Genomic DNA, 25,000 nt, shown 5'->3' on the forward strand with positions numbered 1-25,000 from the left:
TATATATATATATATATATATATATATATATATATATATAGATATATTTATATATATAAGGACAAAGAGGGAACGGAAACACGGGAAGAGCTTTGAGTTTTTTCTCTCTCTTTGAATTTGTCACAACGAATAATCATCATGTATATATATGAATGTGGAAAGACTGGAGTCAAGAATCCACTTTAATTCTAAGCCATCAGAAGAATTATGCTAGAAGGCTAGATGTGGCTTACATATATGTGTGCATACCTTTCTGGTGGAAATTTGCCTCCCACATCATCAACAATAAGATGACAGATATGCAATTAATGAAAATGGAATGGTAGTGGAAATGATGATCAACAATTACTGGGACAATTATTGTAGTCTGGACAAAAATCATAATAATGACAAAGGAAATTTCAAAGAAGGGTACCAACATCGGGACAAAGCGAAAAAAAAAAAAAAAAATGATCCTTGTAAACATCCTAGGACAAAATCCCCCATGGACAAGACACTTGGGACAAATCCCCTCAGGTGTAATGGTAATTCTTATACTTTGTAATCAATATCTCGACACTCATAAAGTCACCGAACAAAGTAAAAAAATAATGATAACAACAGTGATAATAACAATAAGGCAATGATAGTAATGCCAATGAGAAGAGGGAGAATGACAGTGATAAACAACATTGATAACAGAGAAATAACTATGATAATGACACTAACAATAAGAAGAATAAAAATAGTAATAATAATGCTAATAATAACAGAGGTAACAAAAATAACATGTTGAATGCAAACATAATGAATGTGATGGGGAAGGAGCGAGACGATTTAGTCAGGTTGTCTGGCGCGTGATATGGAATTGCATTTATGAGGTTACGCGTGGGCAAGGAGTTGGTTGGACCGAATATTACATTCTACCTCTTTAAAAGAAACAAGATGTTTGTTTGTGAAATTCTAAGAAATGTAAAAACAAATTTGATAGTAAGAAATAATGCCTGACACCAACAAATATGGACAAAAACGTAGAAATGAAATGTACGTGATGACTCCAAAAGATCGTTAGAGCTACTTGACCAGTAGATCCCAAAATATCTTATGTGACGCCCACTTTTTCCCTCCACTTGACCTGCTAGCCTTAAACCTTTTATGTATCGATATGAAATTGTATTATATGTATATATGTATATGTATATATATATATATATATATATATATATATATATATATATATATATATATATATATCTGATTAGAAAACGGGTTTGAGTGACTGATAGACTTCAACTTTGCACGTATGTAACGGCACATACTTGTTCTAGGGATGATATAATTATTCTTATTAAACAATGCTTGTTGAGCAGATTGCATCACGCTCCCCTTGCATCCTTATGGCGCCTCCCTTGGATGTGTGGAGAGTGGCGCCTCCTGGTTGAGAGCCACTGCCTTGTTAGATTCAAGACGGGTCGTGGCCACTTACCTGAGATACCACAAATCGTCCAGGAAATGGTAGGCGGGCTGCAAGAGGAAGTGTCGCTGTCCATTCTTCTTGGCAAGTTTTCTAGGGACGTCTAAGTGTCCCACTTTCTCCATTCCTTCCAGCTAAAATATAGAAAAACACATACATATACCAGCGGATTTTTCTATCCTTACAAGGGAGGTAGCCAAAAAAACAAAGGCATAAAATTCACTCCCACCCATCCCCACATACTCTACGGCCATTCACCCCCCTCCCTCCCTCTTATCTTAGCTCCTCCTGGATGACGGGTCATCCCTGCATCTCGACCACTGCTCACACACTGCAGCAATAATATCACTGTAAGTACCAATTGCCTTTTTCCCCTTTGCAGGCAGGGTGGCAGAGTCAAAACAAGTCTTGCGGGAGGAAAATGCAGGAAGGAACTTCTACACATCGCTCCATTGGTAAAAGTTCAGAAATCCCAGACACAGGAGACAAAACTTGTACTATTGTAGACACCTAAACTTGACGCACATTATATCAGAATTATGCAAGTAGGCCAATATCTTAAGTTACTGTTACATTATTGCTATTTTGTTTGCAACAAAAATGATTAGGAACTCACTATAAGGGCATCCGGGCAGGATAGCGACTGTCAAAACAGCGACTGTCATAATAGCGACTTCATAAGGGCGACGTAATCAGGTGAGCGACTTTCAAAACGGCGACTGTCTTAACGGCGACCGCGTTATAACAGCGACTGTAATAATAGCGACTTTACTATCAACCGGTCAGAATGGTCGCAGACTTATGTTTCAATTGCTTGTGTTTTCGTGTTTGTATTTGCGTGTTCAGTTGTGTTTACTTTGTGAGATAGGTTCAGAATGAAATATGCTCAAAAGGTCGCAGACTTATGTTTCTATCGCTCATATTTATTTGTTTGTGTTTACATGTTTCACTAAAGTGAATTTACTGGTCGGTTGCTCGGTCGTCGGTTTTTTTTAATTCTCTTAATAATATTTGTCTTTCAATAATAACTAAATAATAATAGCAACATTTAGGATTGGCCGAAACGTCGTACCCTGCAGAGTTTTGGCCGAAACACCAGTGGCCGAAACGTCTGTGGCCGAAACGTCTGTGGCCGAAACATCCTACATTCGATGCGCTCCCCTCCTGCATGCTCATAATGATGTTGAACTTTTGGACTGGGTTGTTCAAAATCATTTTTTGCACTATCTTGGCGTTAAATCTATCTTGACATTAAACATCATGGTATCACAGAGCGTTACCATGACTTTTAACATCAAGATAAACTAACGCCAGAATTAGTTTTTGAGCACCCCAACCCTAGATTCCTTGTTATGATATGTTATCAATGTTAGGCAACTTTTTGTGCAACAATAACACCATTTACCTTAGTCCACAAATGAAAGCTGTATAATTTTAATTTAGATAACTTGGTGCACTGTATAATTTCAATTTAGATAATTTGTTTCAGGAATTCAATTTCGTTTTCACACAGTATGTGCAAAAAATATTGTCACTTGAAATGATATATATTTCCTTAATTCTAATAATATATTTCCTTTCAATACTAAGTAAATAATAATAGCAGCATTTGGAGGACTGGCCGAAACGTCCTACGTCGGTTTTTTAATTCTTTTATTATTTTTCTTTCAATGATAGGTAAATAATAATAGCAACATTTAGGATTGGCCGAAACGTCGTACCCTGCAGAGTCTTGGCCGAAACGTCAGTGGCCGAAACGTCTGTGGCTGAAACATCCTACATTCGATACGCTCCCCTCCTACATGCTCATAATGATGTTGAACTTCTGGACTGGGTTGTTCAAAATCATTTTTTGCACTATCTTGGCGTTAAATCTATCTTGACATTAAACATCATGGTAACACAGAGCGTTACCATGACTTTTAACATCAAGATAAACTAACGCCAGAATTAGTTTTTGAACAACCCAACCCTAGACTCCTTGTTATGATATGTTATCAATGTTAGGCAACTTTTTGTGCAACAATAACACCATTTACCTTAGTCCACAAATGAAAGCTGTATAATTTTAATTTAGATAACTTGGTGCACTGTATAATTTCAATTTAGATAATTTGTTTCATAAAATTAATTTCGTTTTCACACAGTATGTGCAAAAATATTGTCACTTGAAATTATATATATATTCTTATTTTTTTAATAATACATTTTCTTTCAATAATAAGTAAATAATAATAGCAACATTTGGAGGACTGGCCGAAACGTCGTACCCAGTTGATGCGATAATGTCGCTGTTATGACAGTCGCTCTTATAATACAATCGCTATTATGTGGTCGCTGTTGTGATGGTCGCTGTTTTTAAAGAATCGCGATTGTGAAGTCGCTGTTATGACAGTCGCTGTTATGACAGTCGCTATTTGGAACCCGAGCCACTATTGATACACACCAACAGATATATTCACATACATATTATAATCATAATTATATATATACATATATATGTAAGTATATATATATGTATATATATATATATACATATACATACACACACACATATATATATATATATATATATATATGTATATATATATATATATATATATATATATATATATATATATATGCTTCTTCCTCTCGTCAGTGAGATGACCGAGAACACACTCATTTCATTATATACCAGTACTAATACCGTTTCATTACATACCAATACCAGTATCTTCATTCAATGATAATGATAAAAAGAAAGATAGATTCCTTCCCTCCTCTATATCTTCAGAGGTTCTCAAACACGTCGACCCACGAATGAAGTTTCATATTTCCTATGGACCCCCTAGTTTCAAGGGAAAAAACACCGATGGCAAAATCAGTTTGAGGTGTCTTGCTTTTTTGTTCGTTGGCGGGTTTGTGATTGAGTATTAGATGGGCACCTAGGGGTCGATATCGACGACTTTGAGAACCCTTGCTGTGTAGTAACCTCTCTCCTCGCATGTGGGAATCAGATAGGACAAGGCACATTTGTCGCACCAACAACGCAAGTGTTCCGCTGCTCTGGCCACACGCAGTAGGTTTACACGCGAGGCACTTCACGGAAAATGACGCTTTCCGTTTCCCATACGGCTGTAACTGAAGAGCCTCAGAGAGAGAGAGAGAGAGAGAGAGAGAGAGAGAGAGAGAGAGAGAGAGAGAGAGAGAGAGAGAGAGAGAGAGAGAGAGAGAGAGAGAGAGAGAGAGAGAGAGAGAGCCGTGGCGGCGCCAGGGGGGGGGCTTTAGCCCCCCCAAAAAGTGTCCAGCCCCCCCACTAGCCCCCCCAACTGAAATGAGCAGATTGAAAATTTAAAACACTCATTGAAATAATAATTTTATTAAGTGGAATTTTTAATTGCCAGGGCTAAAGATTTGTCAGCCATCAGTGCTAGCCCAACCATTAACCCCTCCCCTTTTGAAATAAGGATAACATATGTGTATTATCATATTACTATTAGCCCCCCAAAAATTTGCTCAGCCCCTCAAAAAATGTGCTCAGCCCCCCAGAAATATTTGCTCAGCCCCCCCTTAGCCTCCCCAACTAAAAATTCCTGGCGCCGCCGCTGAGAGAGAGAGAGAGAGAGAGAGAGAGAGAGAGAGAGAGAGAGAGAGAGAGAGGAGAGAGAGAGAGAGAGAGAGAGAGAGAGAGAGAGAGAGAGAGAGAGAGAGAGAGAGAGAGAGAGAGAGAGAGAAGAAGAAGAAGGAAGAAACGTCTGTCGTGTGCATGGGCATCGTTATGATGCCGAGGGTGGTGCACAAACCACTGGTGTTGGTGATGTGGCTGGCCCGCGGTCGCGAGTTCGTGGCTTAGTCCGTGAGACAAGCGCACTGACTGACGTAATCAATCGCATTTGCTAAAGATGCGCACTGAGCATGAATCGTGGTAGACAGGGTGACACGAGGTTCCTTGTGGCCCAACTGGTACTGCTCTAGGATATTACTCACCTTTTCGAGACAGTCAGGTGGAAGAAGACGATGGTGGGTGTAGGGGAATATTCCATGTATGTAATCCCACATATGGCGTGTCATGCCGGCCTGTTGGGATTAAAAATATAGAAATTAAGGGCCTCCCTTGCGAAGACAGAGGGGAGAAGCAAATGCTCCTCTCCACCTTGCTTCTCTCAGTCTTCGTAATGCCTCCACCATATATGTACACAAACACACACACATACACACACGCACATATATATATATATATATATATATATATATATACATATATACATATATATGTACATATACTGTATAAATATATATATATATATATATATATATATATATTTATATAAACCACAATCCATTTTAATTCTAAGACATCAACATCAAGAGACTCGCGGAAGCCAGCATGCAAAAATTGAAAAGTGATACGGCCAATACTCGAACCCAGGCTAGCACGTGGCAAGTGTTAGTGACTTAACCGATTGCGCCATCAAGAGAGGCATAAATTGAGCGCAACTTTTCTTATATATCTGTATGCTCAAGGTACATACACATACACGAAATTTTGCGTTCAACCCATCTCCACTATGATAGTACAATTCAGTATACGAATGCGGAATGTATTTTTACAACACTGACCGGGTCCTAGTGAACAGATATACATTTTTATCCACCACAATACACTTTAATTCTAAGCCATCAACACCGAGAGACTCGCGGAGGTCACCATGCAAAAATTGAAAAGTGGTACGGCCAAGGAATCGAACCCAGGCTAGCAGGTGCAATTTCTGCATGCTGCCTCCGCGAGTCTCTCGATGTTGATGGCTTAGAATTAAAGTGTATTGTGGCTGATAAAAATGTATATCTGTTCACTGGGACCCATTCAGTGTTGTACATACATACATATATATATATATATATATATATATATATATATATATATATACATATATATATACACATATATACATATTATATATATACATATATACATATATATATATAGGTAAATTTAGGGAGCAGGTTTTCTTGGAGACATTTTCTATTAAATAATACAGCATACTCAGCACTGGAAATCTTCTTCCTTAAACTTTCTATCCTTCTCGCTATTTTCCTTTCTGTAGGAGGAAGGGAGAACACAATATCACCAAATGGAACCATATTGATTTTGGAAATAAAAACAAATTCATTACTTACAACGTTTCGCCTATGCTTTAGGCATCTTCTGGTAATTTTAATTTTTAAATCTACAAATCATGATCATATATACAATGTATACAAAATGAACTAGGATAGGTACTTTTTGTTTAAATTCTTCTTGGCGCCCCGTGGGATGCCCCGAACAGCTCCAGGGTTCCACACATATTTAATTGTATATTAATTGCTGGTAGGAGATTCTTTATTAATACAGCTTCCAAACATTTTAATTTTCTCTTATTGGTGTTCTTTGCTAAAATCGATGTACTACTATTCAAAACTTCCCGCGAAATATTCATCTTATGAATTTTAGAAACGTGCGATTTTATTGCACCATTCTGCATATAAAAAGTAAGCCTTTGAGACAAAGTTTGAGTTGTGTGTCCAATGTACTCGTCATTGCAAAGCGCACCGTCTTTGTTGAAAGGGCATGAGTATTTGTACACAACGTAACTTTGTTTTGAAATATCTTTTTCTCCTGATAAGTTGTTTTTCATGATAAGTGATGCAGTTCTGGGGTTACGATAGTATATAACCAATTGTAAGGAGTCCTCTTGCTTCTTGGGTTTACAATTTTTAGCAAAGAACACCAATAAGAGAAAATTAAAATGTTTGGAAGCTGTATTAATAAAGAATCTCCTACCAGCAATTAATATACAATTAAATATGTGTGGAACCCTGGAGCTGTTCGGGGCATCCCACGGGGCGCCAAGAAGAATTTAAACAAAAAGTACCTATCCTAGTTCATTTTGTATACATTGTATATATGATCATGATTTGTAGATTTAAAAATTAAAATTACCAGAAGATGCCTAAAGCATAGGCGAAACGTTGTAAGTAATGAATTTGTTTTTATTTCCAAAATCAATATGGTTCCATTTGGTGATATTGTGTTCTCCCTTCCTCCTACAGAAAGGAAAATAGCGAGAAGGATAGAAAGTTTAAGGAAGAAGATTTCCAGTGCTGAGTATGCTGTATTATTTAATAGAAAATATATATATATATATATATATATATATATATATATATATATATATATACTGTGCATATACATGCATACAATAAAAACAGTAAAACAGTGTGTTCACAAATGCAGGAAAAGGAAATTAACAAAGCAGGGCGCTTTTGGGCATCTACATCTTCAGTGCTTAGTACAGACGAGAAATCACAAAAGGAAAACAAAAGTTCCACAAAACATATGGCTTATGAAGAAACTGGGAGAAGTGTGAGACGATTAGTCTCTTGTGGATATATATATATATGTATATATATATATATATATATATGTATATATATATGTATATATATATGTATATATATATAGATATATATATGTATATATATATGCATATATATATATATATACATATATACAGCTGAGTTTTCTTGTCCGTATTTTAACAGAATTTTATGCTCGTTTATCTTGTGGGTAGGTCACGTCCCGTTTGTCCCCAGTACACTTCGTCACAATCAAGGCAGGGTAATTTATATACTCCGGGTTTGTCATTCTTAGGAGTTTTGTGATGGACATTTACCACTTTTCTAAAAATTCTATTTAGGTAACTGAATGTGATTTTAATTTGATTGCTGGGTAGTAGTTTTGAACCGGCATGGATGGAATCATTATATGGGAGCTTAGTATTTTATCTATCCCAGACAAATTTAGTACTAGATTTTGTTGTACTATAATAACTGGCTTTGGCTTTGCTGAAGGTATGTGTCAAAAACCAGTCCGGGGTATCCTATTCTTAGTAATTGAATGCGTACTAATTCAATGGGGTGGTGAGTTAGATCAATTATTCAGAAATGCTGGGAAAAGAAAACCACCTCCAATCCTATGTACTTATCGTTTAAATCTGTTTCGTGTGATTGCGAAATGGTGTTGCCTTGAAAACGGGGCATTATTCTCACTACAGCTGTGTGGAGGTTAGATATGTTTTTATATATTTACTTTCAGTTTATGCTTGTATTTGAGATTATACACAAAGAAGAATGAATTGCATAGCGTTTTTTCGTACCTGCAGTTTGTGCCTGAACCTGAGGTTGTACACATAGAAAATCTGCATAATGCAGCTCCCGAGTTGCCCAGCTGTTGGAGTGGTTACCCAAGGCTTGCTGCAGTCTACGTTCCCGTCTAAGAGTTCTTTGGTTTCTGGAGAATCAAGCTTCAAGAAGGGGAGTGTTGCATTGGCCATCTCGCCCACATATTCCGACTTGTTCTGGACTGGAACCCATCTTAGTGGAGGAGGGCTCCGTTCTTCAACAAAACATGTAGTATTTCGATCACAAACATCCGTTAATTTGGTAAAAGACAATATGTAAAGAACGCTACTGCACACCAGGATTAGTGCAAGGATTCTTAATATTTTCATATTTGCCAGGGTAAAGTCTAAAATTAGGCGTTGACGTAATTTAGCAGCCGATGCACTACAAATCATTAGTATGAAGCTTCGCGCCATCTGAATTCAAGTGACACTTCCTTATGAACTCGTATCTGACGCTGCAGCCACTGAAAAGAGTAGGATGAGAAAGCGTTTACCAAAATATCTCACGAATGATTAGTGTAGAAATTGGAACGTTTAGGAGGATTTAAAAAGAATCTCCTGCAATGTATGAGAGACTTCCTGAAGGCCGACTCATGAGAAGAGTTGTAAAACGCCAGAATAGAAGGAGGTGACTAAAGTAGGCCAGAAGGCCTCGACACTGGCAACTGTATGTTAGGCAGTTGTCCCGACGCCTCACCACGCCACTGCGACCCCGGTGTTTGTCCCTTCTGATTCCCATTAGAATGCACCCGCATCTCCGTCCCCAACCGCTCGGTGCCCTGAAGTCCTCTGGGGACGACCGATATATATATATATATATATATATATATATATATATATATATATATATATATATATATATATATATATATATATATATATATATATATATATATATATATATATCTATATCTATATGCATATACATATATATATATTTCTAAGCAGAAATGTAGTAGCACATTTGTAAATGACACACAGGAACCCACAGTCGGAGAAAATAAACTTGGAATAAAGAAGAATCCTATATTTCGGCTATCAACTGTAGCCCTCTTCAGGAAAGTACATAGGGTAGAGTACAAAGGGGACTTATAAGCTACAGGGAAGAAGAGATGTGGACAGATGACCTCACTCAGGCGCGGGGCAAACTGGGGTGGCGGAGGAAGGAGGGGGTGAGGAGAGGGGGGGTTGTAAAGTCCGTACCAGCTTGTTAACTGCCGCGCGTGAAATGATGTCAGGCGCCCACCTGACATCATTTATATATACATATATATATATATATATATATATATATATATATAAGAGGCTCGTAGGTATAGGTAGACAAATGAGGTAGATACAGGGGTAGGTGGCGAGAATTTAATTTTTATGAGTTGGGTGTTTGATAAACAACATTTCTCCACCTAAATGTTTACAAATAGCCGCCTAGGACCCGATTTTATTGCTGTATAATGTTCATTCTTATGCTGATGTAACAATATGTAAAGTAAGTTAGTGGTGCATTGATTTCGATATTGCTTGCGGGGTTTGTAACAGCCTTTCTGATTGGAGAAACGGTGAAGGAGGAGAAAATTCAATTGGTTCACGAGAGTAAAGTCACGCCCTTAGGGGAGCATTTTATATATGAAATTAAATACCACTGGACTTAAGAAATCATGACGTCAATGCAGAACTGACCTAGTAAACAAATTGAGAATTCTTGACGGGAGTTCCTTGGTGTAATTTGAAGATCCAAGTGTTCAGGAAGAAAAGAAAGAAAAATTAATCACCGTTTGATTCCCCTCCTTTAGAGTAATAATAACTGAAACAATCTACAAATGAAAATAGAGTGACTAATCATACGTGACAAAGACAGAGGATTAAAAACAGATTACAATCACTAAAAGTTCAGAAAATGGTAGGAGGCGTAGTAGTAGAGAATGGTGGGAAAACGGAAAAATCTTTAGTGGGAGGTAAACTGAAATGAGGAGATGTAGTATAAGAAAAAGTTCGAAAGGAAGCGAATTTTAGTCAAAGAAAAAGTAAGTGTAGATGTTTGTGCGTGGGTCGTGGCTATGTTCGTGAGAGGTGTGTGTGTGTATCTTACGGGAAGTGAGTAGAGTTCACTTCCCGCGTGTAGAGCGCGTTCCTGATTAGCCCCAGGTAAGCCATGAGCTCTCCTGCTTTTCCCCAGGTTAGGTTTGAGTTGTGTATGCTTGTAGCCTGTCAATTATTGGGCTACATGCAATATTATTATTACTATTATTATTTCATCATTATTGCTATCACCAGTCAAAGCTGGTGAAGGGGTGTATTATTAATAGGTACGATTATACACGTCTTATCGTGTACACCGCACGTGGGACGGGCGCAGCTGACAGATAGTCTGTACGGTGTGGTCTAGGTGTAATGTGTTGTATCAGGTGTTTGTGTCTGTTGTGCAGTTTTTCTAGGTGTCTTGAGTGAAGTTTGTGTTTGTGTTGGTTGAGTGGACGGATGTTGGAAATTCGGTGTAGAGACTCAGTGATTCTGAAGTCGCTCCATCGCGAACCCGTGATGAACTTGACAGCGGCATTCTGAACCTTCTGATGCTCATAGTTATTAGTGAGACATGTCATCTGGCTTAGTCCCGGGGACTGGCACAGAATCGGTCTGACGAGGGCTAGGTACAATCGACGTCTGGTCAGTGTTGCAGTTTTGAAGCGTCTTAGCCTTCCCAGCACAGCCCTAGCCTTCGCTCCCTGCTTGCGGAAGTGATCCAAGTAAGGCCACTATCAAGTGTGCTACCCAGCACACAGGTATGGTCCTTCACTGGGATGTTTGTGTTGTTTATTTTATGAGGAGTGTTTGTGATTGATCTGTTGGTTCGCTTGCAGCAGAAGTATACAGCATTGCATTTCTGCTCTCTGGTCTCGTCCGGTCAGCCTTATATAGTCAGGTTAGTAAATATAACGTTTTCACACCAATACGTACGCTAGTTTAAGCTCCAGCCAATCGCCGGTCTTGATTACTCTTCCTGCCGGAGCTGAATACGTTTTGGGTTCAGAGGAACGTTTTGAAGTGCGTAACAACAGTAAGTCACATACATACCTTATACAAAAACAGATTAAAGGTAACAAACATATATTACATATGACATGACAATGAATGACATGGCTAATCATTAAATGTTTAGACACATTTTATTCACGCAAGGGCGTGACACTAAGTATACATTATTACTTTATCTAAGGAGCTACCAAGATATATGCAATGTTTATCAGTGGTTCAACCCTTTTCGAGCCTGTATATAATCATATAATCTAACACTGAGGGGTGTGCACGTAAGAAGGACCGACAAAGCAAAGGAGATCAAGATGGTATTCCATACAACTCTTATTACACCCGCCTACTTCCATCTCGCATTCGCTACTGCAAGGAAAATGTAGGTCCTATCTCTCACCTTATAAAGATCGTTTAGTGGTCATTGAACGTTTTTTATTTTCGAGAAGTTTCCTTATTGTCACGTTCAGTCTGGCGAAACGCCTACTCACAATCTGCAGTAAGTAAACTCGTTTTCTGCTTTCCCTCGAACAGGTTCGGTAATGTGGCTTTTATCATTTTAACTGACGACATGGTGTGGACTCACCAGAATTTGATAACGGCGCATCCGGACGCAGTGCTTCAAGACATAACCAGCAAACGCGACATAGACTTGGCGATCATGTCACTTTGCGACCACGTCATCACCAGCGTCGGCAACTTCGGCGTCGTTGGGGGCCGGCCACCCCGGGGGGCAAATTTTCTACCCTGAAGCTACATTTAATGGTACTGACAGGCCATTGACTCTCCAGGCGCACAGTGCCAAAAAATATGATCATTTCATACATATTCCGTACAATCATACAAATTGTTGAAAGGCCCTTTTTGCCTTGTCAGGGATGCTAAGACTGATATTTTGCAAATGGTGAAAGGAATAACGAGTTCTTCCAAAGGTATTCTTCTGTTACGATGTAATCCAACATGTAGCTACATTCTGCACAGATGGAGAAATGTTTTCAATAAAAAGAAAACAGTTTGAAAAAAGTATTGAAGTACGCTCAACCAAACTCGGAACTTCCTGGATATTTCATTTCAATACTTCCTCTACTGAATGCTGAGTTTAGCCAGAATTACTACAGAGGAGAATGACCAAAATGATACATGGGCTCAGAAATTTACCTTGCGAGGACAGACTCAAACACCTTAACTTACACTCTCTGGAAAAACGCAGAGTGCGAGGTGATCTAATAGAGGTGTCCAAGTGGATCAAAGGCTTTAACAAGGGCGACGCACACAGGGCAGGAGTCCCACTAACGGATTTAATTTGGACAGATTTAGACTGAAGCAGGAAATAGGCAAAAACTGGTTTACCAATAAAGTGGTCAACGAATGGAATAGACTTAGTAACCATGTAGTGAGCGCTGAAACTATCGGTTGTTTCAAGAAAAGATTACTCTTACTCTTACTCTGTTGGTTGTCAGGCCGGACGGCCCTTCACCGCTTTCACTATGCCTCTCCAGATGGTTCTATCCTCTGCCAACTCCTTCCAGTCCTCTCTTAATCTTAAGAAAATCTCTTAATCTTAAGAAAAGTTTAGACAACTTTATGAATGGGAATGACAGGTGGTCATGGACATGGAACTGCCTAGTGTAGGCCTATGTCCTCTTGTAGTCTCCTTAATTCTTATGTTCTTATACGGCATGGCCAGTGTGAATACTGTGGGGGATTTGTTCGAAAAAGGTTATGGGTACCAAATATGTTTACGAAGTATTAAAAACTTGCCGTTGTCTTTAGGTTTTAATTCAGTGTAGATATATGTTTTAGAAATGTCCAGCAAGAAATTGTATTAAGCAGTAATAATGTAAGTATTTATGAATTTCATATATGAATGTATTAGAGATCTACATCATAATTTTTTTTCAACACGATTTACAAGGGTTGAATATATCTTTACGAGGGTTTCTGTCTTCAAGAAGCGATGGACAGAACAATTTGTAGATTGACTTGTATAATGGACCGTACTAAGTTTAAAAAGGTTGTATAATGTAATATATTATTTGGCCAATAAAATGATAAGAAATATATGTGTGTGTGTGTGTGTGTGTGTGTGTGTATGTGTGTGTGTGTGTGTGTGTGTGTGTGTGTGTGTGTGTGTGTTTGAGAGAGAGAACAGGAAACTTGGGTCCATCTAAGCCTTTGATTCTAAGGGGACCCTTAGCACAATCCACTCTTTGCTGGAAGCCACAAATCACAAAAAAAAAAAAAAAAAAAAAAAGTGGTCTGTCCATTAAGAGACGAAATCTCACATCAGACAGTCTTGCATATTCTAATAGTTGCTAATGGTGATGACAAATAGACTGTTATATTATAAAAGAATGTATTATCACTGACAGTTGAACAGCACTCTTAGGGTTGATTCACACTATCGGTCCGGTCGCGCTCCACTCTCGCTCCGCTCCGGTTCTGAGGTATTCAGGGTTGATTCACACTATCGGTCCGGTCGCGCTCCGCTCTCGGTTCTGAGGTATTCACACTATCGGTCCACTCTCGTTCCCGTCATCCCCCCTCCCTCGACACCAGTAGAAGTCTTACCATCAGTTACGAAGGATGTGTGACTTTTCTGACGCCGAGTTGGCAATAATCGCTATTGTACTTGATGAAGAAGAAGAAGGAAAAAACAAATAGAAAAAGAAAGAGATTGTGGGTTCATCCTATGTTGCAAGATAGGAAGACTGAAGGAGAATTTCATACTCTGTATCCTCGTCTTATTGATGATGAGAGTAAATTCCACAGCTATTTCAGAATGAACAAAGGAACATTTGAGAAAATACTATCCAAAATTGAGGATGACTTGAAATGTACAAGAAGATGCTGCACTTCCTGGCACTGATGTGCTTGCACCATACGTTATAGTGGGAGATGAGGCTTTCCCGCTGAAGAGAAATTTGATGAGGCCCTACCCAGGTTCACAGACTGAACATAAGGTAGAGAAGAGGATTTTTAATTATAGATTATCTAGAGCCAGGAGGATAGTTGAGTGCACATTTGGTATTCCAGTGCAAACCTTCAGAATATATTTAAGGAAACTTAAAGCTATGCCTTCTAACGCTAATGCAATCATTACAACAACATGCATACTTCACAATCTGATACACCCAAATGCTGTTGCATTACCAGATACTGTTGTCATGCCTCCATCACACACAGTACGTCCAATGAGAGGAAGATGGGGAAATGCTACAAAGGAGGCTTTTGGCGCGAGAGAAACACTGAAAGATTATTTCAGCTCCCCAGCTGGTTCAATGCCTTGGCAAAATGATAAAATATAAGTAGACACACAAACTTGTGTAGGAATATTTGTTGAGTGAGCTAAGGAGATGCATTTCCGCAGTGGATAATAGGTTGTTATTATACATATGGAATTTCTTTCTTCGGTTAATAATGTGTATTTTTTTCTCTCAGTACCATGGCAATATGATAAGTATGCAAACATTATCACTGTAGTGCAGCGAAGTCAGGTCATACAGCTCTGGTTTACCTTTTGACTAATTCTATTAGCATTTCATCTAAATCCACAAAATTAAAGTAAGTTTTGTAGGTTATATTTTATTCAGTTGGTGCTTATGAATATCCTCGCTGTACGCATTGTCATTGTATCAGTGATAAATAAAAAGAAAATGTATTTTTATCATTTTTCTAACTTTCTCATGATCCCATTGTGGTGTTTCCTTTGGATTATCCATGGTTTGGTAGGACAGAAGGTAACACTACTTGCTTATATGAAGGCTGAATCTCGACTGGAGTGAAGCAGGAGGAGCAGGACCGTGGCAACTGAGTTCACACTGGCGCTCACGGTCCAGTCACACTCCGGTCTCGCTCCAGTAAAAATATCTTTTGACGGAACCGTGACTGGAGCGAAACCGGAGCGAGACTGGAGCGAGAGCGCCAGTGTGAATGCTTCCACTGAAATTAATGAGACAATATTGGACCGGACCGAGAGCGGAGCGGGAGTGGAGCGCGACCGGACCGATAGTGTGAATCAACCCTTATCCTCCCAGACAATATCGCCACGGATCCGAGATATAGGCTAGGTTCTTTGTGTTGGTTTAGTTAATTGGAAGTGACTATGTATGGGAATATGGTATTCTTTACCCATGGGAGTACGGATGTGTCACGTCAGGTTTTTATATCGTATGTCCATTATAGTTTGGAAAAGAGTCCTTCTTGGTAGAGAAATATGCTTTTTATCTGGAATTGGGTCAAATGTGATTGTTGTTTGTATTGAGGGACGATTGTGGACGCGTATGGTTAATGAAACCTTCAACGGATTTATTAGTTATCTAGATTTTAAGTTCTTGTGTTTCTAGAATTTACCTTAAAGCTTGTGCTATGCACTCATATTCAGAACGAATTCAAATTTGTTATTGAATCCTAATGGTGCACATCCAAACTCTTCAATTGAAATCCGTTGAACAGTGAAGCAATCAGTGGCAACTCGTAGCTACAATCAGTGGGGTGTTTTTTTTTTTTTTTTTTTTTTTCTTAACCAGTGTTAATATTGTGTAAACCGAAACAAAAATATGCAGGGAAAATTTATGCATAAACTTTACCAAAACCCACACAAAAACACTTATTATGGCCTAAATCGCTACAGTTTTTAAATACGACACACGCTGAGTAAAAAATTAACACTGTTATGATATACGTGTAAGCACCATATATTTGTGAATATTGTGTATATTTTATTAGATTGGTAAATATATGATTTACCCTTTTATGTATAATTACTATGAAATTTATATACTTGTAACCATTCCAGCAATAAATCCTGATGGCCTGATAGCTTTATTCCCGGTGTTAATCCACTATTTCCTGGCTTTAAAGTCAGGACTCACTGGCACTCCCAAGTCTTTCTCACATTCTGCTTTCCATGCTTTACCTGTTTTCTGGGTTGTATAAACCTACGTTTAACACACTGCATTTTGAGGTACTAATGTTCATTTGCCATTTCACCGACCATGCAAACAATTTGTTAAGATCTTCCTGCAGTATCCCGGCGTCTTCCTCTGACCTAATATTATATATATATATATATTTATATATATATATATATATATATATTTATATATACACACACACACACACACACACACATATATATATATATATATATATGTATATATATATATATATATATATATATATATATATGTATGTATATATATGCAAAGAAATCACTTTAGAAAATAAACAAACGGAGCAGAGCGCTTTCGTATATTACATCTTCAGTGTAAATTACAAAGAAAGAGGGTACAGCCAAACATAATATAGTATGACAAGAGCATAAGGAACTACACTAGGAGAGGTGGTGGACGAATTGTCCGGGCGTGGGTCACACGTCTAGCATTCTTACATTTGGTAATTGTTGGCTATTTCCTTACAGATATGATTATCTATCTTATACAATCCTAAGTTGAGGTTGAAGTTGTTATCATTTGTAAATCTAATCAGACAACTTTCAATTAAATTTCTTTCGACAATATTATTGTTGAAAGTAATCACTCTAGCGTTTTCCCAGTTGATAGGGTGATTAAAAGTGCTTAAATGTTTAAAAATGGCACTTGACTCATTCCCGTCTTTGACACATTTCTTGTGTTGTTTTATCCTAACAGAAAGATCTTTTGCCGTTTGGCCGATATAGAATTCATCACATATTTTGCAAGGAATTTTGTAAACACAGCCTTTTTGGCAATTTTTAGAATTATTAATTAGGTATTGTTTGATTGTGTTATTGTTTCTGAAGGCTACGTTGATATTAAAATTCTTGAGTAATTTGGGAACAATAGTTAAGTTTTCTTGGTAAGGTAAAACTACTAGGTTATTATGGTCCTTGGGTTTGTTAGGCTGAGAGTTGTAATAAGTTTTCCTTGCAAAATTGTAACAAACATCAATGAAATGTTTAGGATATTTCAATCCAAAACTAATATCGTAAACATTTCTTATTTCCTCATCAATGTACTAAGGACTGCAGACCCGTAAAGCTCTAAGGAACATTGATGAGAAAACTGATTTTTTACATTATCAGGGTGGGAAGAATAGTAATGAATGTATGAGTTTACATTAGTTGGTTTTCTGTGTACACTAAATGTAAGGTTTCTTTCTATATGATGAATATTAACGTCTAAAAAGGGTAGCACACCATCATTTTCCACTTCAACCGTGAATTTGATACACTTGACTAGGTTATTAATTTGTTTGAGGAATTGTGATTCATCTAAATGATCTGTTCATAGACAAAGAATGTCATCGACATAACGTAACCAAATTATTGCTTGTGGAATTATTTTACTTAAAATCTTGCTCTCAAAGAATTCCATATATACATTGATGAGCACGCGAGAAAGGCAATTTCCCATGCTCATGCCGAAAGTTTGGGCATAGTACTTATCATGAAATAGAAATGTTCAATCTTTAATGCAAAGTTCGATTAATTGAATAATGCTATGGGTCGGGTGTGGCGGTACATGTTTGCCTAGTTCAACTTTAAGAAATTCTATGAGATCAATTATTGAAGCTTTGCAAATAGTGACACTATATCATAACTGATTAATTTGAAATTATAATTAGGCTGCATATTATCAAGTTTGTCCAGGAGATCAGAGTTATTAGTTATATGAGAGTTGGAAATAGTGCCGACTAATGGACTGAGAATTGTTAAAGCCATTTAGAAAGTTTATAGGAGGCTGATCCTATGGACGAAATGATGGGTCTAATAGGATTATTTGGTTTATGAATTTTGATTAAACCATGCATATATGTTAATGGTGGACTTATGGAAGTGAATTTCTTTATTAGATCACTATGGTCCTTGAAGATGTACTTGATCTTCTTGTTATGATTACTATTAACCGACTCCATTGGGTTATCTTTAAGTTGAATGTACGTACTAGTATCATTTAGTAAATTATACATTTTGTCAAAATAGTCCTGCTTATTTAAGATAACAATCACCTTCGATTTATCAGCTTTAGTAATATGGAGGTTACTGTCATTGTTCAAATTATTGATAGCGATTTTGAATCTTTCGTGGCAAGTTTGATATCCAGTTTATCACGTCACATGAAGCATATTACCCAATTCACAAAATATTGTCAACATTAATATATATGGGTAAATTAAAACACTGGAGATAGTTTTGTTTATTTATTGTATTTGAACATTGTACATCTCTAATGACTATTGCCAAAGATGTCGAGAACATCAGTGGGATGGATGGAGTTGAATGCTTGAAGCTAACTGAGGAATTCTTGGCTTCTTGATTCTGAGAATTCTTAACTTTTTTCTGTCATTCCTACATTACCCCCGAAAATTATTTAAATCACCCCCATGGGCTACTTTACCCCCAGTTTGGGAATCATTGCTTTACAAATATTGATGTCATCCACAGATAAGTCATAGTAAGGTTTTAAACTTAAAAATGCCTTACCGGTGTCAAGGGCACAATCACGAAACTGATTGTTGAAGAAACTAAGTCCATGACCTAGGGCAGTTGTCATATCTTCACTTAATGTTTTGTCTGAAAGGTTCACTACAAAATCTGGATTGGCGTGTTTCGTCCAGTCACTATTTTTGATGAGCACTTATAACTTCTTATCCAGTTTACGTGAATGAGAATTGCACACTGATCTCATTTTGTTGTAACCACAGTCCAAGAGCACTTTCTTATGTTCAGATGGTATGGCACAATTGAAACTATTCCACTTATTCAGTTTTATCCGAAATGCTTCTTTCACTTCTAACTTGCTAATGTCAACGCACTTCTTCAAAATGATTCTTTGGAAATCATCAAATGGATATATATATATATATATATATATGTATATATATATATGTATATATGCATATATATATATATATATATATATATATACATATATATATATACATACACACACACACACACACACACACACACACACACACACACACACACACACACACACACACACACACACACACACATATATATATATATATATATATATATGTATATATATATATATATATAATGATAAGGGACACAAAACCAAGTCCTGGGGAACTCCGCTAGTAGCACTTTCCCTATTTGGAATTTGCACTGTTAATGGTGACCCGCTGTTTTCTATTACCAATCCACGCTCTAATCCATTCAAACACTTTTCCTCCTATCCCGGTTGCGTTGGTGGGAGGAGGCCATGGCTGCGTGTGAGAACTGTTTTATGTGTTTTGCCACATGTATTGCAGATCGAAGGGTAGGTGGGGGAAAAACGGCGAATTTTATTTTTTATGTTATTTTATTATGGAATCTGTATTTGCAGACATTAAGAATCTTAATGGTGATAATATCAACAACCCAAACTCAGACAATTTATCAAATATTTCCCTTCCGGATATCGAGATAGGAAGATATAAACTTTTTCACAAGGATAGGGTTGGCAAGAGTGGGGGAGGAGTAGCATTATTTGTCAAAAACGCAACTAACTGTATTATCAACGAAGTGATTGAGCTAGAGGAAAGTACGGAATCTGTTTGGGTGGATATTACAGGCAAAAATAAGAAACTTATTATTGGCGTCTATATTGACCTCCTGACCTCAGCATTGAGTAGACTGATTCCCTGATTCAAGAAACGCGCAGGGCGTCTCAGTACAAAAAGTTGTGATCATGTGGGATTTTTTTTTTTTTTTTTTTTTTTTTTTAGACGTGATACAAGATAATTTCCTAAAACAAATGATTACCGATCCTGTGAGGGGAGAGAATACTCTAGACTTACTTTAATTAATAATAAGGATTTAACGAGAAACATAAAAGTGGGAGATAGTCTAGGCTCTAGCAATAATCAATAAATAAGATTTAATATTATATAGGAATGATTGAATATTACGATTAACGTTTTAGTACCTGACTTCAGGAGAGCCAATTTTGATAAAATGAGAAAATATTTAGGACAATTGGTCACATACGAGACCAACCCAGAGGACTATGGCAAGGTAAGATACACGGTCAGCCCGGACGTCATTAGCGCGGTCAGCGCGGCTCACAGAGGGATGAAATGTATCATAACCTAACGACTTTGATTTTGAGTGCACAAAATAAACGTATTCCCCCTGAAGGTAATACAGAAGAACACTAATACTCCCAAATGGATGACGGATAAGCTGAAAAATGAGATTGGAATTAAAATAGGATTTTATTCCAGAATGAGAAACTGGGAAAAACACCTTAGATACAAATATAACGATATGGCTAGACTGGTTAAAAAGAATACGCTCACAGCGAAACGTAACTACAAAATTAAGGTTGCCAGACAAGCGAGATCCAACCAAAAGAGCTTATTTCATCTCTACAGAACAAAAAATATGGAAAGCATAGGCACAATTAAAAATTATGAAGTCCTGAGTATAAGTTCAGAAAACAGTGCATTAGGCCAGAAATAGAGCTAACAAAGCATTAGGTTTCATTGCACGGATGGTTACAAATAAAAGTGCAGAGATGATTATCAAACTCTATCTGGCATTAGTTAGACCCATCCTTTACTGACCAGTACAGCTTTTGTCTCCGCCCAACAGTACTGATATCAATTCACTATAATTAGTACGGAGGAGAATGACCAAAATGATACATGGGCTCAGAAATTTGCTTACGAGGACAGGCTTATGTACCTTAACTTACACTCTCTGGAAAAACACAGAGTGCGGGATGATCTAACAGAGGTCTTCAAATGGATAAAAGGTTTAGGGTGACGCAAACAAGGTCACCATACCAAGACAACAGGGCAGGACTCGCACTAATGAATTTAAATCGGACAATTTTAGATTTAAGAAGGAAATAGGCAAAACCTGGTTTCCCAATAAAGTAGTCAACGAATGGAATAGACTTAGTAACCATGTAGTGAGCGCTGAGGAAAAGATTAGACAACTTCATGAATGGATGTGACGGGTGGTAATGGACATGGCGGTACTCAATCTGGCAGACAAATGGCGGCAGATACCTGGTAGACAAGAGTGTGGCAGTTCAACTGGTAGTCGGCAGACCTGGCAGACGATCTGGCAGACACGTGGTGGCTGTCGATCTGGCAGACAAGTGACGACAGATACCTGTGGTAAGCGAGAATGTGGGGAGTCAAATAGGCAGTCGGCAGACGACCTGGCAGGCAGCGACGGCTGGCTAGCTGGCGGGCAGGTGGTCTGGTAGACGAAGTAGCGATTGGTAGCAGTCGAGCGGCAGACATCGGTGGCAGACGATCTGGCAGATCAAGTGGCGGCTGGCAGCAGTCGAGCGTCAGACAATCTGGCAAACACGTGGCGGCAAATGACTGCCAGACAAGAGTGTAGGCAGTGGACTGGCAGTCGGCAGACAGCGGTGGGAGACGATCTGACAGATGAGGTGGCGGTTGGCAGTAGTCAAGCGTCAGACAGCAGTGGGAAACGATCTGGCAGATCAATTGGCAGCTGGCAATCGGCAAAGCGGGATCGGGGCCACACGTTGGGCGCCAGTTAGGCTGGTCGTCTACCCAACGTGGGGCAGCTAGTTATGTTGGTTGAAGGCAAAATCTGGTGGAGATAGAGTTAGTTTATTTAACAATGAATGCTGAGCGCCAGTGGAGGGGAGGAGGAAGGAAGAACAAGACGGCGAGGGAGGTGATGACTGTATTTCAAGTCGTGTCTCTTGTGATTTGCTTGCAAGGGAGACAAAGGAGGAGGGAGGTGGTGAGAAAGCAGGAGCAGCGAGCTCAGCTCACGCACGCTGCTCTAAGGCGATCTACTTGCGGGGATTGGGGGAGGAGATGAGAAAGCAAGGAGCAGGCTCGTATGCTACTCTAAAGGCGATCTGAACCTTCGGCATCCTTTCAGCTCTTATATACACGGGCAGGTCATGACCCGTACTCCTAAATGGCGTGAGGTCACGTATGCTACGTGGGGAAGTTGGAAGCATAACGTTTGACGCCGGTGACTCACGAAGACAAAGGATATGCATTCTTCAATAGGTCCAATGTTCCGCCACGTGGCTGGCCAAGATGCAGGTTTAGTCATGGCTGGCCGATTCTGGCACTGCACGCGTTTTTCTTCAAAGAGGTTTTGTGGTGGTCACGTGGCAGACCCTAGCGTTGGTTAGGTATCTGCTGGCCCCACGAGCGATGCCCTTGGGGGGTCTCGGAGGTTAAATGTCGTCGGTAGAGAAAAGGTGAGGACGGGAGTGACGAGGTGAGGACCGGTAGTGAGGACTACTAGCAACCTATAGTACTCACTCTTAAGTAAGGCTACACACAATTATTCAAAACCATGTAACCAAAGCTAAACAGTACTAATGAGAAGGTTGAAATTACTTTTTGGCAACAAAATTTTGGGGCAAACCTTAGCAATAGTACAACGAAAAAATATCCAAGTATTTTGAGTTTTGATCTGTATTTTTACTTAATTCCCAGCAGCACTGAAAATGCTGACTCACAAAGCTATGTTGGTGGAAATGGCAAGTCCTCGAATAGCCTAATTTACACCCTGAATAGTGCAAATGTAGCACTGGGGGTACATGTACCCAAGGTTGGTAACCCATGATAAGGCCAACACAGCCTCTCAACTAATTTGTATGATTGTACGAAATAGCTATGAAGTGATAATATCTTTTGGCATTATCCTCCTGGAGAAGTAACGGCTTGTCGTTACCTTTAAATATAGCTTCAGGGTAGAAAATTTTCCCCCCAGATAGCCAGGCACCCAGGAAACCGAAGTTGCCGACGCTGGTGATGACGTGGTCGCAAAGAGACATGATCGCCAAGTCTATTTCGCGTTCGGTGGGGATGTCTTGAATCACTGCGTCTGAATGTGCGGTTAACAGATTCTGGTGAGTCCACTTCAGGTCGTCGGTTACAACAACAAAAGCCACATTATCAAACCTGTTGGATGAAAAGCAGAAAACGCGTTTATTTCCCGTACATTGTGAGTAAGCGTTTCGCCAGACTGAACGCGACAATAATGAAACATCTTGAAGTAAAAAAAAGAAAGAAAAAAAAGAATTAAGTGATCATTAAACGCTTTTAAAAGGAAAGAGAAGGGACCTACATTTTCCTTGCAGTAGCGAATGCGAGATGGAAATAGGCGGGTGTAACAAGAGTTGTATGAAGTCTTTTCCTGAGCTCTTTCTCCTTATCGGTCCTTCTCACATGCACACCCACCACAGTCCTTGGCCCGGCTGGAAATAAACCGTCCGCCCCATCAGTGTTAGATTATGTGAGTATATACAGACTCCAAAAGGTTCAAACCACTGATGTACGTTACATGTATCTTGGTAGCTCCTTAAATGAAGTAATAATATATACCTAGGGTAAGGTGAGATTAGATGTAAAGCTAATTCATGGTAGATTTTGTTTCCTTTGACTGCATAACATTAAAAATCGTAGAATTTTAAAATCATGCCCTGTTGTTGTTGCAGTGGTAGGAGGAGATATGCTTGGTATTGCTCTTGCTGTTGCTGTTGAAGACAGTGGGTTGTGATTTCCTTTACGGGGGAAATGGTTGCCCTCTTGGGCCTCAGCCTAATAAAGGTTCTCCACATTATATATGCTACATCATGTAAATGTGTTGGCATTGCTGGAGAGAGTATCTTCTTGATTGAGTGTAAGGCCGCCTGTCAGAGTGGGCATGTGCAACATGTCGTGTTACGTAGCCTGCTTTGGTATGTACTACATGTTGTATGGTGGTCACAGCGGAGTCTGATTTGATCAACTCTGTTCTGTTTAATTTCATTCGGATTTGTGTACTGGCGGTAAGAAGCGGCTAAAAACCTTGTTTGGTTCTAGGCTATCGAGAGCTCTATCTGTGAGAATTAAGAGTGTGAATTTGTTCGTGCCGGTGTTGGATGAGGGTGGTGAGACGGTGTTATGCATTACGTAACAACAGTGTTTTGGTTTATCTTGGTTCTGAGTGTTGGTAGGTGTTTTTTCGTGTAGTTTGGTGGGTGTTACGAGTTTTGTTTAAGGGGGTGCTGTACTCGTATTGTGTGCCGTGCATGGGTTTATATAATTATAAAACTTAGGATTCCTCGTATAGGGGATTTGTTTTAAGTCACCATTATTGCGTGATTTGTAATTTATGGTGTTATGTATATGAGATGGGTGCTGCCTATGCTGGATCAGCATAGTCTAGCACTAGCCTCATGTTTTGTCTATTGCTCTTTTAAGAAAGCTGAAGCATCCTGTTTTCCATAGCCTCTGACTTCTGGAAGCTCATCACGTCCTCCTGTCCTTCATGTCCTCGTGTCTTTACATTCTCTTCTTTGCAAACCTTCCCGTTTGTATTTATACAAGT

This window comes from Oratosquilla oratoria, chromosome 23 (assembly GCF_046742065.1).
Source record: "Oratosquilla oratoria isolate Oo_2021 chromosome 23, ASM4674206v1, whole genome shotgun sequence".
NCBI lineage: Eukaryota > Metazoa > Arthropoda > Malacostraca > Stomatopoda > Squillidae > Oratosquilla > Oratosquilla oratoria.